At 44.1% G+C, this 14,459-nt stretch overlaps 1 long non-coding RNA gene across 3 annotated transcripts in view; it reads left to right on the plus strand.

Annotated features, from left to right (window-relative positions):
- The window catches only part of LOC132352595 (uncharacterized), an 80,455-nt gene that overhangs the window by 30,837 nt on the left and 35,159 nt on the right, over positions 1–14,459 (plus strand). For 2 of the 3 annotated variants that reach the window (XR_009498801.1, XR_009498802.1), the window contains one exon: positions 191–581. This is a non-coding gene — a long non-coding RNA (uncharacterized LOC132352595). The remainder of the gene's footprint in view (positions 1–190; positions 582–14,459) is intronic. The other variant, XR_009498803.1, reaches the window with a different exon arrangement.

The raw sequence follows: 14,459 nt of genomic DNA on the forward strand, positions 1-14,459 counted from the left end.
TAAAAGGGAAATGAGACATTCTCTCTGTCTTTCATATGGTCGGTTATGGCTGTGGTCACAGAGGGGGAAGAAGCACACCATTTGGGGTGGGAGATGGGGGAGCAGCACGGATGAGAGACGGGAGGGTCACTGTGGAGACTAGCATGCGGGTTTGAAGGGGATGCTCAGACCATCTTTCCTCGCTTTCAAGGTCTCAGTGGCCCCCTGAGGCAGGTGTTATGCCTTTTCTTAGAGGGGCCCCAGTTTTGCAGTCCCGATGCTGAAGAAGTCTACCAGTGACCATGGTTTGAAGTTAGCGAACACAGGCAGGCGGGGGACGCGCGCGGGGAGAGGCAGATGGGATCACGCACGCGCACGCACGCGCACGCACGCACACTCGCACGCATGCGCACGCACCCTGCGTACCTGCACAGGTGTGGAGCCGCAAAGTGGTCCAGTGGGAAGGATACGTACGAGCGAATCAAGACACCAGCGATCGGCTCTCACCTCTGCGACGTGGATTGTGCTTCTCATCTGACCATCGGAAGAGTTCGTCTCCCAGGTCCCCTCTGCCTGATTCCACATTTTACGCACCTTGGCAGGTATCACGTTTTGAAGCGAATGCACTCGCAGGTCTTATGTAATGTGGTTTGCCATGCGCGCTGTTCCTCTTCCTTTTTGGGTCCTCTTCCCTGCCTTTTCTTAATCGTTCTGTTGTTGCTTGAAAGCCTCACGTGCTCCGAGTTCTTCAGAAATGTGGCAGTGTGTTTGTGTCTCATATGTTAGGATCCTGAAGGACCGCACGCTCGTCTCAGCTGGAAGAGGGGCAGGCAGGTGGGCCTAGCCAGCGGGCGGTTTTTGAGTGGTGTCCGCAGAGCGGTCTGCTAACGACCCCGGTAACAGAAGGCAGCATGGCCGCGGGAACACCGTCTGCTACCCTGAGAGGCCTCATGAATCCCCTCCTGTTTAGTAACTGAGGGTACGCGGCTCGCGGCCGGGCCTCTGCCCGATGCAAAGCGTGCAACTTGCCTCAGGCAATGAGGGGCTCAAGAGAGCCCGGCTGTGTGACTGTGTCTTCTTAATAAATCACTCACCGCAACTGTCAGGGACGTTCTTTCCCATGGATGTCTGATGTAGGGAAAGCAGCCCTGGGCTGTGGACAGCCTTGGAGGAATTTGGTCCTAAAACAATGACCCAGAAGCAGTCAATGACATAGCTGTGTTAGGGAGATGGGCCTTCCATGGTGTGGCTTTGGGCAACTCAGAAATCACGGATCCGAGCAGTGGAAGAAGAATTCCCAGGTTCAGACCAACAAGGTGTTGTTAACACCTCTGGCTGGCACTCCTCCGAGCCCAAGGATGCCGCTGCAGAAGGCTCTGCGGGCTGGCGTCCCCGGGGAGGGGGGTGGACCGGGGTGCACTCCAGTGCCATCTACTTGGTGATTGTCCAGCTCTTTCGAGGGTGTTCTCTGCAGAGCTTTTCACTGTGTGCTTTATTGTCTTGTTTGGAGCTCCTTTAAATGAAGACAATCCATGCCAGCACGGTTCTCTCATTGTTGCCTCTGGTCTGTTTACTCCCAGCTCTCTTTAGGGAGGAAAAGGCTGGAAACTGCATCCTAATGGCCCAATTAGTCCTAATGCTGTGCGGTGTTGACTGTTTAGTTACCACCATATTGTGTACAGAACTAATTGTGGTGAAAGCAAATGAATGGTCAGGAAACAAACAGGCTACTAGAAAATAATTACTTGGAGTGTATCTCTTTAGTACCTGTGCAGCGGATTTCATTATAGTCAACAGCCTCTAAGCTGCTCGAAATAGTGGTATTTGTCATTTTCATAGAAACTTGATAATGACATTAATTTATCTTAATGGCCTGTTCTATTGTTATAAATAGTAAAATTAGCTTAAATTGTCTTGCTTTTGCTGGTTTTGGATGGCTGCAGAGGACCCCACAGCAGCCGACGAGTAGATAATTTGGTGTACTTGACAGATTTCCAATAATTTGTTATGCGGATCATGAGTAATGCTAGTACCATTAATGTTCATTTTCCTCTAAATTCATTACTGCCCTTTTCCCTTTTATCTTTTTTAATGTCTGGGCCATTTTTCTATATTTCAAGTGGAGCCACAGAGCCTATTCATATTCAGCCAGCTATTAACATTCTGCACATAGCGAACATCCCATAGAAAACAACTCTTTATGAAATGATGAGCCTGGTCGCTCTTTATGACAGAAAAACAGGCAGAAATGGGGGGCTTACTGGTATCAGGGCCTGGGTGTAATTAAGTCAAATGTAATTTTAAAGAAATTTAAATGTTTTCATTTTATGGCAAAGGTAAAATATACTCAAGGGAGAATCTAAGAAGGTGTAAATGCATTAACCACACCTCCTCCTTCCTCCCTTCCACATCACTCCTGTTTCAACTTCCTGGGGCATTTTAGCAAAGGTGAACAGGCAGTGTTCCCTAACAATTCGATTCTAATTAATCCCTAAGAAATGTTACGACTGATTTCATTTCTGTAAGCAGATATGTTGACGTAACATCTGGAACAAATGTGAAGGCTATTTATCATCGGAAAAACTCCTACGATTTAGTTTGTTCGCTCTTAGTTCCAGATCTTTGTATTTCCCCCATTGACTGGGAAAGACCACAAAATCAGCTGCTTCTGTCCCTCAGCATTTTCTAAGTGTATGTCCTCTTCTTTTGTGTCATGATGTGAAGGCTCTCAAGCAATAGTCCAATTAGAGCTTTTTATCAGTTTAATAATATACGTGTTATGGCTAACATGGAAAAAAAAGTGTGCACTATTTATCCAGGACAAGAGAAAGGCCACTGCCACTTGAAGTGGGTTTCTTTTTACAACCTGGGCAGAATAGACATTATTTCTTAGCCTGAGTGCCGTGACCCACCCCAGGTTGAAATGCCCATGTGGGTACAGTGAAAACATGAGCATGTTTGGTGAGAAATAGGCTTTTCTATTATAAGCTGCATCTTTTAAAAAAGGGAACTTCACCAAACAGAAAGATTGGCTTTCTTAGGATGCTTGGTTCTCAGCATAAGGGAGATGCTCCTTCCTGTATCCGTGCAAAACTCATCCCAGGATTCGTGGTTCCGTTGGGAGCGCCAAGGGAAGAAGGGGCATTGAATTTTAAAAATGAGACCCTGGACACATCTGTCAAGCCAAAAGTCCCCAAAATGATGACTTTCACGCTGAAATAGCAAATCCACATTTAAAGAACTTTTCCTGTCCATGAGACAAAATTATTTCTTTTCTCCATGGATACAAACAGATTTTGAAATCAGCCTGTTCAGTAAAATCACCCAAATGTACTCTTGAGTGTATGTATGACCAGGCCCTGCAAACCTTGGGGAGGAATGAAGGATAATGTACTAATAATGTGATGTCTCAGAGGGGCAATTCATACAATATTTATCCTAAAGCAGAAAATGTGTCTGTCTGCCTTGTTCATTTATAAAATAATAGTTTAGGGGAATTAGGTACCAGCTAAATTCCTTAGTCAATGTGGTTGGTTTCACCCAGAGTCCATTAGACTAGGTTATGTATCTGCTGAGGAAGACACAGCCTGTCAGCAGTGCATAATGGATCATGAAAGATAAATGGAATTAGGCAATTGAATAATTAGAGTAGTGTCCACCAGAGCGGCTCTAAGTAAAGGGCTGCAGGGATTTCCATTAGAAACCTCCATTTCAACGGTTAGAAATCCATCTGGGAAAATTTGGCTGGTGCTGAAAAGTTAGAGCCCGGTGGGGAACTAAGGGGAAAGAATCTCCCCAGGGAGTGTCCTGGTACCCAAAAGCCAGTGTTGGGTGGTTTAGGAGCCAAGATGCTGGAGAGACTTGAGCCTTGCCCCCTTCCTTCACCTAAGTAAGTCTCCCAAGCACCAGGCTGGATGGAATTGAACGTTTCCCTGGAGAGGGGGAGGTCTGATCTGCTCCTCTGTCCTCAGGCTTGGAGCCCTTGGAGATGCCTTAGGGAAAGGCTGTGCTGTGAAGGCCGTACCCTGGGATTGTGCAGTAGACAGCCTACACAACCGTGCTCTGCCGCCCTCCAAGGGCCACACCTCCAACACTTAGCACGGAGCCTGGCACGTAGAGGCTGCTCAGAAATATCTGATGATTGAACCACAAATGATTATGACCTTTACTAAATCCAGTGAGAAAAAAGAGAAGACAAATTGCTAACAAAGGTGGTCCCAGGCTTGGAAGACAAGATTAGAAGATTTTCTGCAGATGCAGTATGAGAAGAGAGTAAAGTCTCTGGGCTATTTTTAAGAAACCCAGAAAGCATTTCCTCACTCGGGATTTATTAAGCAGCTACAGTGTGCTGGGATACAAGACGAAACACAGGCTCCTGTCTCAGCAGCTTTGTGTCCACTGGGGGGACGGGCGTCATGCTGGAAGAGGGGACTGTCCCCCAGCGCAGGGAGCTTATGCAGGAGCCCAGTTGGCCTGGAGGCCCCGAGGAGTCTAGGCACATCCGTGTGCCCTGGAACCTGCACAGACATTCAGAAGCCTTTTTGTCCAATAGGATCTAGCTCTATTCCGAAAACTATTGCTGGAAGGAAAGAAGGTCTTTATTAAAGGTGTGATTACGTATGGAGGGAAACACAAAATCCCCTGGCCCGGCTTGGCCTCTGATTGGGTGCGGAGCCAGGGGCAAGTCGGTGACCGTCTTTAAGCCCAGTTTTCTCGGCGTCTGTAGGGTTGACAACGGCCAGCTCTTAGAGTCCCGGGATCTAGTGAGGAACGAGGGGCCTGAGTGTGCCGTGAACGTGGAGTCCCAGTGGATACGGTCTGGTTATGCCCATCACCCTCCGCTGGACATGCACACAGGTCCGTGCAGCTCTCCTTCATCAAACACACAGGCATCTTACTGTCCACCGCACGTGTTTGAATTTGGTCGTGTTGCCCTATTTTATAGAGAATGAGACTTAAGAAGGTGCAGGAATTTGTGCTAATCTGATGCCTGGTAACTGATGACACGGGTAGGACTCTAAACTCAGGTCTGCCCAGCACAGAGGCCCTTGGGCCTCGGGGTTTGTTTGGCCTGCACAGAGGGGAGGTCCTGCACGACAGGGGACGTGCTGGCCACCTGCGTACGACAGTGTCCACGTGCAGAGCCCCGCCCTGGTGGAGGTACACGCAGGCACAGGTGCCCCCGGGGGGCTGCCGCTGGGGGGGCGTTCTCAGTGCATGCGGCCAGCCTCCTGCACACTTTTCATCCTGCAAAACCCAAACCCTGCAACTCCCTGTTCCCTTCCTGCCCAGCCCCTGGCACCTGCTATTCTGCTTTCTGCTTCTACGAACTTGACTACTCCAGGGACCTCATACGAGCGTAATCATGCAGCATTTGTTCTTTGGTGTCTGCTTATTTCACTGAGCATAATGTCCTCAAGCCTCATCCATGGTGTAGCCTGTGTCCAAATTTCCTTCCTTTTTGAGGCTGAGTAATATTCCACTGTGTGTTCACGGCACAGTTTGCTTACCCATTCATTCCTCGATGGACGCTTGGTCTGCTTCCACCTCTTGATTGTTGTGAACAATGCTGTTGAGCACGTGGGGGTACAGTGATCTCTTCAAGGCCCTGCTTTCAATTCTTCTGGGCGTATACTCGTAAGTGGGACTGCTGGATCGTACTGTAATTCTATCTTTAATTTTTTGAGGAACCTCCACACTGTTTTTCATAATGGCTGCACCATTGTGCATCCCCACCAACAGGGCACAAGGGTTCTCATTTCTCCGCATCCTCACCAATACTTGTTATCTTGGTTTATTGATGGCAGCCATCCTAATGGGGATGAGGTGGTATCTCACCGTGGTTCGACTCATCTTTTAAGACCTAGGTTAAACCGCTTCTCTACTGCCAGAATTCTCCCAACTTCTTCAGACAGAGTGAGCCTCCCGGGTGCACCCCTGACACCTGTCCCCAGCTCAATTATGCTTTATGAGGTTCTGTATTTATTTGTTTACCTGCATCCCCCACAGGATGTTGAGTTCCTAGATGGTGGTCCCATTTAGTCAGTGAGGTGTTTTCAGCGTCCTGTACGCAATAGTTATTCTAGAGATGTTTGTTGAATGAATTAAAAAATGTTTTGTCACTCGTATTTAGTATAACATTTTGTTGATTTACCGGTTTTAATTTTTTTAGAGCTACACCTTACATAAAGTACACACATCTTAAGTGTACAGATCAATGGATTTTTAAATATGTTTACACCTGGGTAACCATGTGTCCAGATCAAGACAGAACATTTCTAGCCCTTGAAAAGTTCCTTTGGGTTCCTTACCAGTCAAATGCCCACTCCCCAAAGTAACCCCTGCTTTTATTTTTTCACCCTTGATTGCTTTGCCTGTTCTTGAGTGCATGTAAATGGACCCACAGGGTACCTGCTCTTCAGTACCTGACTTCTTGCATTCAACCCAGTATTTGGGAGATTCATCTTCACTGCTGTGTGTGTCAGTGATTCATCCCTTCTCATTGCCGAGGAGTATCCCATTGCGTGAATAACCGCGGTTCATTTAGCCATTCTCTTGTTGATGGACATTTGGGCTGTTTCCAGTTTTTGGCTATTGTGATTAAAGCTGTTACAGACATTCTCGGCTCTTGCAAATAGAGATGCTGTAAGTATCTTATACACGTCTTTTGAGGAATGCTCCTCTTGTGTTCTCATTTCTCCTGTGTCTGTGCCTTTGAGTGGAACTGCTGGGCCATCTTGTACGCATATGTACAGGATTAGCAGGTAATGCCAGCTTTTCAAAGTGCTTGAATTCACACTGCCTCCAAACAATGTGCGAGAGACTCAGGTGTTTCCTAGCCTCATCTATGCTTGACACTGTCAGTCTTTTGACTTCATTCATTCTGGTGATTGCACATAGCTTTTTCATGATCTTTTCCCTGATTTCAATTTTTCTTTGTACCAAAATTTTATTTTTATACTGATATTTAAAAATTTGTTTGTCGCAATTTCTTCTGTTTATTGAATGTCAGACTTCACCTCCTTTTGCATTTGAGATAGGAATTTAAATTTTTTTAAGTTTTTTTTTAAAGCAGGGCTTTTTAAAAAAAATTAAGTGTAGTTGATTTACAATGTTGTGTTAGTTTCAGGTGTGCAGCACAGTGATTCAGTTATATATATATTCTTTTTCGTATTCTTTTCCCTTATAGGTTATTACAAAATATTGAGTAGAGTTCCCTGTGCTCTACAGTAGGTCCTCATTTATCTATTTTATATATAGTAGCATGTATATGTTAATCCCATCCTCCTAATTTATCCCTCCCCCCACCCTTCCCCTTCGGTGACCATCAGTTTGTTTTCTATGCCTGTGGGTTTTAGCAGGGCTTTTGAAGCATAACTGTTTGAACAACTGGGTTGAAGCTCTGTCCTCACTGCAGGGTGAGCAGAGCAGTGTGAGGTCAAGAGGCTGGGTGTGGACTGATGCTCCGGGCGTGAATCCCACCTCTGACACCAGAGCTGCTGTGTGGTTTTGGGCCAGTTCATACACCCTCTTGGTGACGCAGTTTCTTCATCCATAAAGTCAGGAAAGTAATAGAACATGCCTCTTGAAGTTGTTAATAGGATTAAACAAGTTATTGCACTTTTAGAATAACCCCTGGCAATAAGTAAGTTAATACTTATTAAATAGTGACTATTATTGTCACTGAGTTTCTTCAATGGCTTTTATTAAAAGTTGCTTCCTTTCCCTTTGTTTTCTTATTCCAGGTTGGTCCTAGTAACAGCTCTCATAAGGTTTAGGCATATATCTGGAATCTATGCTTTATTTTGTTGGTTACTTTTTTCTGTTCTTAAGCCAATGTCATACTGTCCTATTGATTGTCATTTGGTAATATATTTGATAATTATCTAAGAAGTGAGCTCTCCTGATTCCGCTTTTATTTTCCTTCCCCAATGCAGTGTTCTTGCCTACTTATTTTTCCAGTTGGATTCTTAGTATAATTCCTGTGGAAATTTCTAATTAGTTTTTGAACTGTATAATTTTTAATTAATTAATTTTTAATACAATTTAAAGTTACTTTCCATTTACAGTTATTACAATATATTGGCTATATTCCCCATGGAATATATGTACAATACATCCTATCTTACACCCAGTAGTTTGAACTTTATTTATAACTAACTACAGGAGTTTTTTGATCTTTACTGTGTCAGATCTTCATAGCCTGAAACAGAACCCAGCACCCAACTTTTTAAAACTTCCTTTATTTCTCCCACAAGAATTTTATAATTTTCTTTCAACAGATCTTGAAATCACCACACCAGGTTAATTTCCAAGCATATAAAGAATAAAGCTTTTGTGAATGGGATTGCCTCATTTACTATGCCTTCTGTTTATCTCCCATGTATTAGAAAGTCATTGATTGTGGTGGATTTCTGTCATAGCATGTCACCTTTGGGAACCTGTTGATTATCTCCAATAGTTTTCTGTTTGGTGGGGGAGATAGCAAATTATAGTGGGTAGAACATGGGCTTTGGAGCAGAAGAGCCAGACTGTAGATGTATCTCCTCTCGTGACTTGTGTGAGACACTCTGGGCAAATTGCCATCTTCTCTGAGTCATGGGGGTAATAATAGCTAGGGAGAACTTGTGCTGGAACTCTGGAACTTCTTTCTTTCTTGAAAATCACATAAGCTGCTGGGTAGATACCCAAAAGAATTAAAAGCAGAGTCTCAGAAATATTTGTACCTGACATTCAGAGCAGCATTATTCACAGTTAATCAAGAAGTGGAAGAACTCAAGTGTCCATGGATGATGGATAAACGAGATGTGGTCCATCCATACGGTGGAATGTTGTTCAGCTTTGAAAAGGAAAGAGATTCTGACACATGCAAAAATATGGATGAACCCTGAGGACATTATGCTCAGTGAAATAAGCCAGTCACAAAAGATGAATTCTGTGTGATTCCACTTATATGAGGTACCCAGAGTCATCAGATTCATAGAGGTGGAAAGTAGAGTTGTGGTTGCCAGGGGCTGGGTAGGGGGGAATGGGGAGTTGTGTTTAACGGGGACAGAGTTTCACTTTTGCAAGATGAAAAACATTCTGGAGGTGGATGGTGTGTTGGTTTTACAACAGTGTGAATGTACTTAAGGCCACTGAACTGCGCACTTAAAAATGGTCACGAGGGGAAATTTTGTTATGTGTATTTTATCACAATTAAAAAAATAATTCTTAAAAAAAAATCATGCAAGCTGGAGTTGGCATTCTGGAACCACATCCTTAGCAGATGGGAGTTAGTGCAATGAAACACATGCTATGCATCAAAAAAAAAATATAGGGCTCAAGTCCACGAACAAATGTTTAATTGTGCATGTTTAATATCTCCTGGTATGTAATAAAAGGAATCATATTTGTTCCTTCCTTAAGTTAGCAGGCTGGGGGGAAAGTCCTTCCATGACCTGCACCGGGGTGGAGGTGGAGGGAGGGGTACCAGGTGAGAGAAAGGAGGGTGAGAAGCTGCAAGTGTAGAATAATCGTGTTTATAACATTAATAACGGCGACACCAACAGGTAGCCCTTAATGACTCTTTGTGCTAAACATTTTGAAATCATCATTTTATTCAATATTCACAGCAACCGGGACTTCCCTGGTGGTCCAGTAGGTAAGACTCCGTGCTCCCAATGCAGGGGGCCCGGGTTCGATCCCTGGTCCAGGGAACTAGATCCCACATGCCGCTGCAACTAAAAGATCCTGCAGGCTGTAACTAAGACCCAGCGCAGCCAAAATAAATAAATAAATATTAAAAAAAAAAATATATATATATATATATTCATAGCAACCCATGAAGTAAGAATTATTCCAGTTTTCCCAGCAAAAAAACCTGAGGCTTAGTCGGTCAGTGAGGAGGAAGCAGCCGTATATTTGCTGTTTCTGCGAACAGGCCTCTTCACCCTGCAGGGGACCTAGAGTTGTTATTTCTTTTTTTTCTTTTTTTAGTATGGGTTTTCTTTTTTAATGTAAATTTATTATGATTATTTTAAAATTTTATTTATTTACTTATTTATTTTTGGCTGTATTGGGTCTTTGTTGCTGTGCGCGGGCTTTCTCTAGTTGCGGCGAGCGGGGGCTACTCTTCGTTGTGGTGCGCAGGCTTCTCATTGCGGTGGCTTCTCTCGCTGCAGAGCTCGGGCTCTAGGTGCGCGGGCTTCAGTAGTTGTGGCTCATGGGCTCAGTAGTTGTGGCACGCGGGCTCTAGAGCGCAGGCTCAGTAGTTGTGGCTCGTGGGCTCAGTAGTTGCGGTGCACGGGCTTAGTTGCTCCGTGGCATGTGGGATCTTCCCAGACCAGGGATCGACCCCGTGTCCCCTGCACTGGCAGGTGGATTCTTAACCACTGCGCCACCAGGGAAGTCCTGGAGTTGTTATTTCTGAGAAATTTTTACCGTTTTCCAATTAAAGAGGACAGAAGGGGTTGTTCTCCCCCAGATTCGGTTTGACAGGTCCCATGGAGGAAGGACCTGGCTTGGGTCACATGTCCTATCCTGAAGAGATGACTATGGTCACAGGAGGCATAGTGATATGCGGCCTCGTGAGAGACGGGGCCCTAAAAACACCCTTGTCTTGTTCCTGACTTTAAGGGAGAGGCAACTGGCACTTCAGCGATGGCCACAAAAAGAAAGATTTGGAACATATTTTAAAAGACCAGAACAAATGGAGAAAAAATGAAGTTCATGGGCAGAAAATACCAATACTGTAAATGTAATATTGTAAAGATGTCAGTTCTCTCTGAGTGAGCTCAATGCAGTGCCAGTCAAAATCACAGCAGTCTTTTTCAAGGAACTGAGCAAGCTGCATCTAAAATTTTACGTAGGAGTAAAGAACCAAGAATAGACATAGAATTCCTGAAGAAGAAGAAAACGGAGGGACTTTCAGATCAAATATAAAGTCTCATTATATAGCTATTATCATAGGAACAAAAATGAAATCGCATTTGTATCTGACACCATGCACAAAGATCACTTCTGACAAGGAAAGACTTAAAACGTGAGAGGCAAAGCCTAAATAAATGAGTGGATCATCGTAACATAGGCATAAGGAAGAATTCCTTCCAAAAGTTCCCCAAAGTACTAATTATAAATGAAAAGACTGGTAAGTGCAACTACATTAAAATTAAGACCTCCATTCATCAAAAGACAACATAAAGGAAATTTATATGAAATTCACAGTGGCATCCTGGCTCAGCTCTTGAAATGGCAAAAGGACATTGCTGGGAAGAGTGGTGAAATCTGAATGAAGTCTAGAGTTTAGTATATAGTAACATATACCGATGTTGGTTTCTTTGTTGTGACGAATGCTCCTTGGTAATGTTCCCCAATTAGGGGAAATTGGGAGAGGAGTAGATGGTAATTCCTCTGCAAGTCTTCTGCAACTCTAAATTATTTTAAAATAAAAAGTTTATTCACAACCTGGGATTCGATGTTTATGATATATGTAATCAGTAAAAAAGTAATTTTAAAGAACCACAAAAAAATCAATAAGAAAAAGTCATACCACCCAACAATAAAATGGGCAAAAGTCAAGAAAAGATGTTTTTCAGAAGAGGAAAAGTAAACAGTAAATAAACTTAAGGCAAGATGACAATCTCATCTTTTAAAAAAAATTTTTTTTGTATCGGGGTATAGTCGTTCTACAATGTTGTGTTAGTTTCTACTGTACAGCGAAGTGGAGTTCCCTGTGCTATACAGCAGGTTCTATTAGTTATCTATTTTATACATATTAATGTATACATGTCAATCCCAGTCTCCCAAGTCATCCCCTCCCTTCCCCCCTTGGTGTCCATACGTTTATTCTCTACATCTGTGTCTCTATTTCTGGCTTGCAAACCGGTCATCTGTACCATTTTTCTAGATTCCACATATATGCATTAATATATAATATTTATTTTTCTCTTTCTGACTTACTTCACTGTGTATGACAATCTCTAGGTCCATGCACATCTCTACAAGTGACCCAATTTCGTTCCTTTTTATGGTTGAGTAATATTCCATTGTGTATATGTACCACATCTGACAATCTCATCTTAATAAGCAGACAACTGTCAATTAATGCTACAGTGCCATCTCATCTCAGCAGTCCTCTTATAAACTGCTGGTGGGAATGTAAAATGGTACAGCCACTCAGTGAATAAGCTGCAGGCCCAGCAATTCCTTTTCTGAGTACATGCCCTAGAGTTGCTCTTGCTTTTGCACTTGGACACCAAGAGGCAACTGAAAGGGTGTTCACAGCAGCATTGCCCATAATAGACAAAAACTAGAAACAACCAAAATGTCCATCGATAGGAGAATGGATAAGTAAATCACCCAGTGGAATATTATACAGCAGCAAAAATGGATGACTGTCAACAATATGCAAAAATAAGGATGAACTTTAGAAACAATGTTGAATCAAAAAAAAGTCTCAGATGAGACAACATATGGTATAATATTTCATGAAGTTCAAAATCAAGCAAAATTCAACTTCATATTAGAAAACTGTAGGACGGTAGTTACTCCAGGGTTGAGGATGAGAGAGGGGTATGGGTTCAGGGAGGGACACTCAAGTGCTTTTAGTGACCTTGGAGACATTCTGGTTTTCAGGTCAGGTAGGTTCATGATGTTCATTTATTATTTTTTGTCTCATGTTATCATGTGCATTATTTTGTATCTATTAAATGTTACCAATTTGTTTCAAATTTAAAGATAGGTTAAAAAAAACAAGCAACAGACAGAGCAAGCATGTTGCCAAAATTCATGATGACAGGGCTTTTTTTTTTTAAACTCTAGTGTTTCTAGAGGAAAATGGAATCTTTGGAAGGCTTTGGGAGACTATGGAATATCCACATGTCTTCTCAGCTGAAACTGATGCCAAGAATGTAGAAAAGACGGCTGATCTTAGTGTGTCTAGAGGGCAGGGTGGGTGGATGCACGTGAAAATGCTATTCAGCCTCCCAACAAGCCTTCACTAAGAATGGTGAGTGCCCTGGGGATGCCAAGGGGGGAGGGATAGAGCACTGCACTCAAGGGGCTCGTAGGGTGGAGAGGACACTGCTTCGCTAGGGAAATACCCAACAGTGGCAGAGATGATCTTTTTGGAACACAGGCGGATGATGGCGTGACCTTTGCTTACCCCTCAGGGCTTTCTCTATTTGCGGCGAGCAGGGGCTACTCTTTGTTGTGGTGCACGTTCTCTCATTGCGGTGGCTTCTCTTATTGTGGAGCATGGGCTCTAGGGTCGTGAGCTTCAGTGGTTGCAGCATGCGGGCTCAGTAGCTGTGGCACACGGGCTCAGTAGCTGTGGCTTGCGGCTCTAGAGCACAGCCTCGGTAGTTGTGGCACACAGGCTTAGTTGCTCTGCGGCATGTGGGATCTTCCCAGACCAGGGCTCGAACCCATGTCCCCTGCACTGGCAGGCAGATTCTTAACCACTGCGCCACCAGGGAAGTCCCGCAGGTATGTCTTAAGAGTTTCATGCAGTTACAGAGGAGGGAGCGATAACTTGTACTTGGAGGGAAGAGGTGGAGGGCTTCCTGGAGGAGGTGGCGTGGGATATGAGGACATGTCCGTGACTTGCCTCAGCTTCCACTTACCAGCGTGCTTTGCCTGAATCGCAGGTTGTCCTCAATGGGTGGGCTGTGTGTCCCTGTGGTTGCCACAATTTCTTTATCCATTCATCCAGTAATGGACAGTTAATTGGTTGCACCAATTTACAGTCCCACCAGCAGTTCACAAGGGTTCCTTTTCTCCACATCTTCACCAACACCGATTTCTTGTCTTTTTGGTATTAGCCATTCTGATAGGTGTGAGGTACTCTCGCTTTGTGATTTGGATTTGGATTTTCCTAATGATTAGGGATCTTGGGCATATTTTCACGTACCTGTTGGCCATCTGTAAGGAGGGCTATTCTTATTAAAGCATCGGCACTGTACCAAATGCCCACTACAGTCAGACCTTGGGGAAATTCATAACCCCCTCTCACTAATTTCTCCAGAATCTTCTACTGTGTTCTAGGTGTACTGTTTCTGTGTCACTTATCCTCTTCCTAGTGTCACATGGGCGAGTGAAATTTGGGGTGAATGCATGTGAAAAGACACAAGGAAGGTGGCTCATATGACTGAGCTTCTTGAGGAGAGGAGGGGAGAGTTTTCTCCTTTTACGCCTCTGTCTCAACATTACTTACATCCTTTAACTCTTTATCCCACTTAGCTTTCTTTTAACCACCAGTGCCTTGTCTAACCTAATTTTGAAATTCCTCCCTTATGCCCAGACCCTATAAAGATAAAATCCCCCCGAAAAGTGAGCAATTTGGATTTGGTGGAGAAGTCAAAAGTGAAATCCTCAACCACAGTGTTCCTGAAGCCGCCCTCCCAGCTGGGAGACAGACCCAGGGGCTTGGGAACAGGGGTGGGAGTGACAGCTGGTGGGGCAAGGGTGGGGACACCCTCATCAGGAACCTGGAAGTTCCA

Source organism: Balaenoptera ricei, chromosome 18 (genome assembly GCF_028023285.1).
Source record: "Balaenoptera ricei isolate mBalRic1 chromosome 18, mBalRic1.hap2, whole genome shotgun sequence".
In the NCBI taxonomy this organism is placed as follows: Eukaryota; Metazoa; Chordata; class Mammalia; order Artiodactyla; family Balaenopteridae; genus Balaenoptera; species Balaenoptera ricei.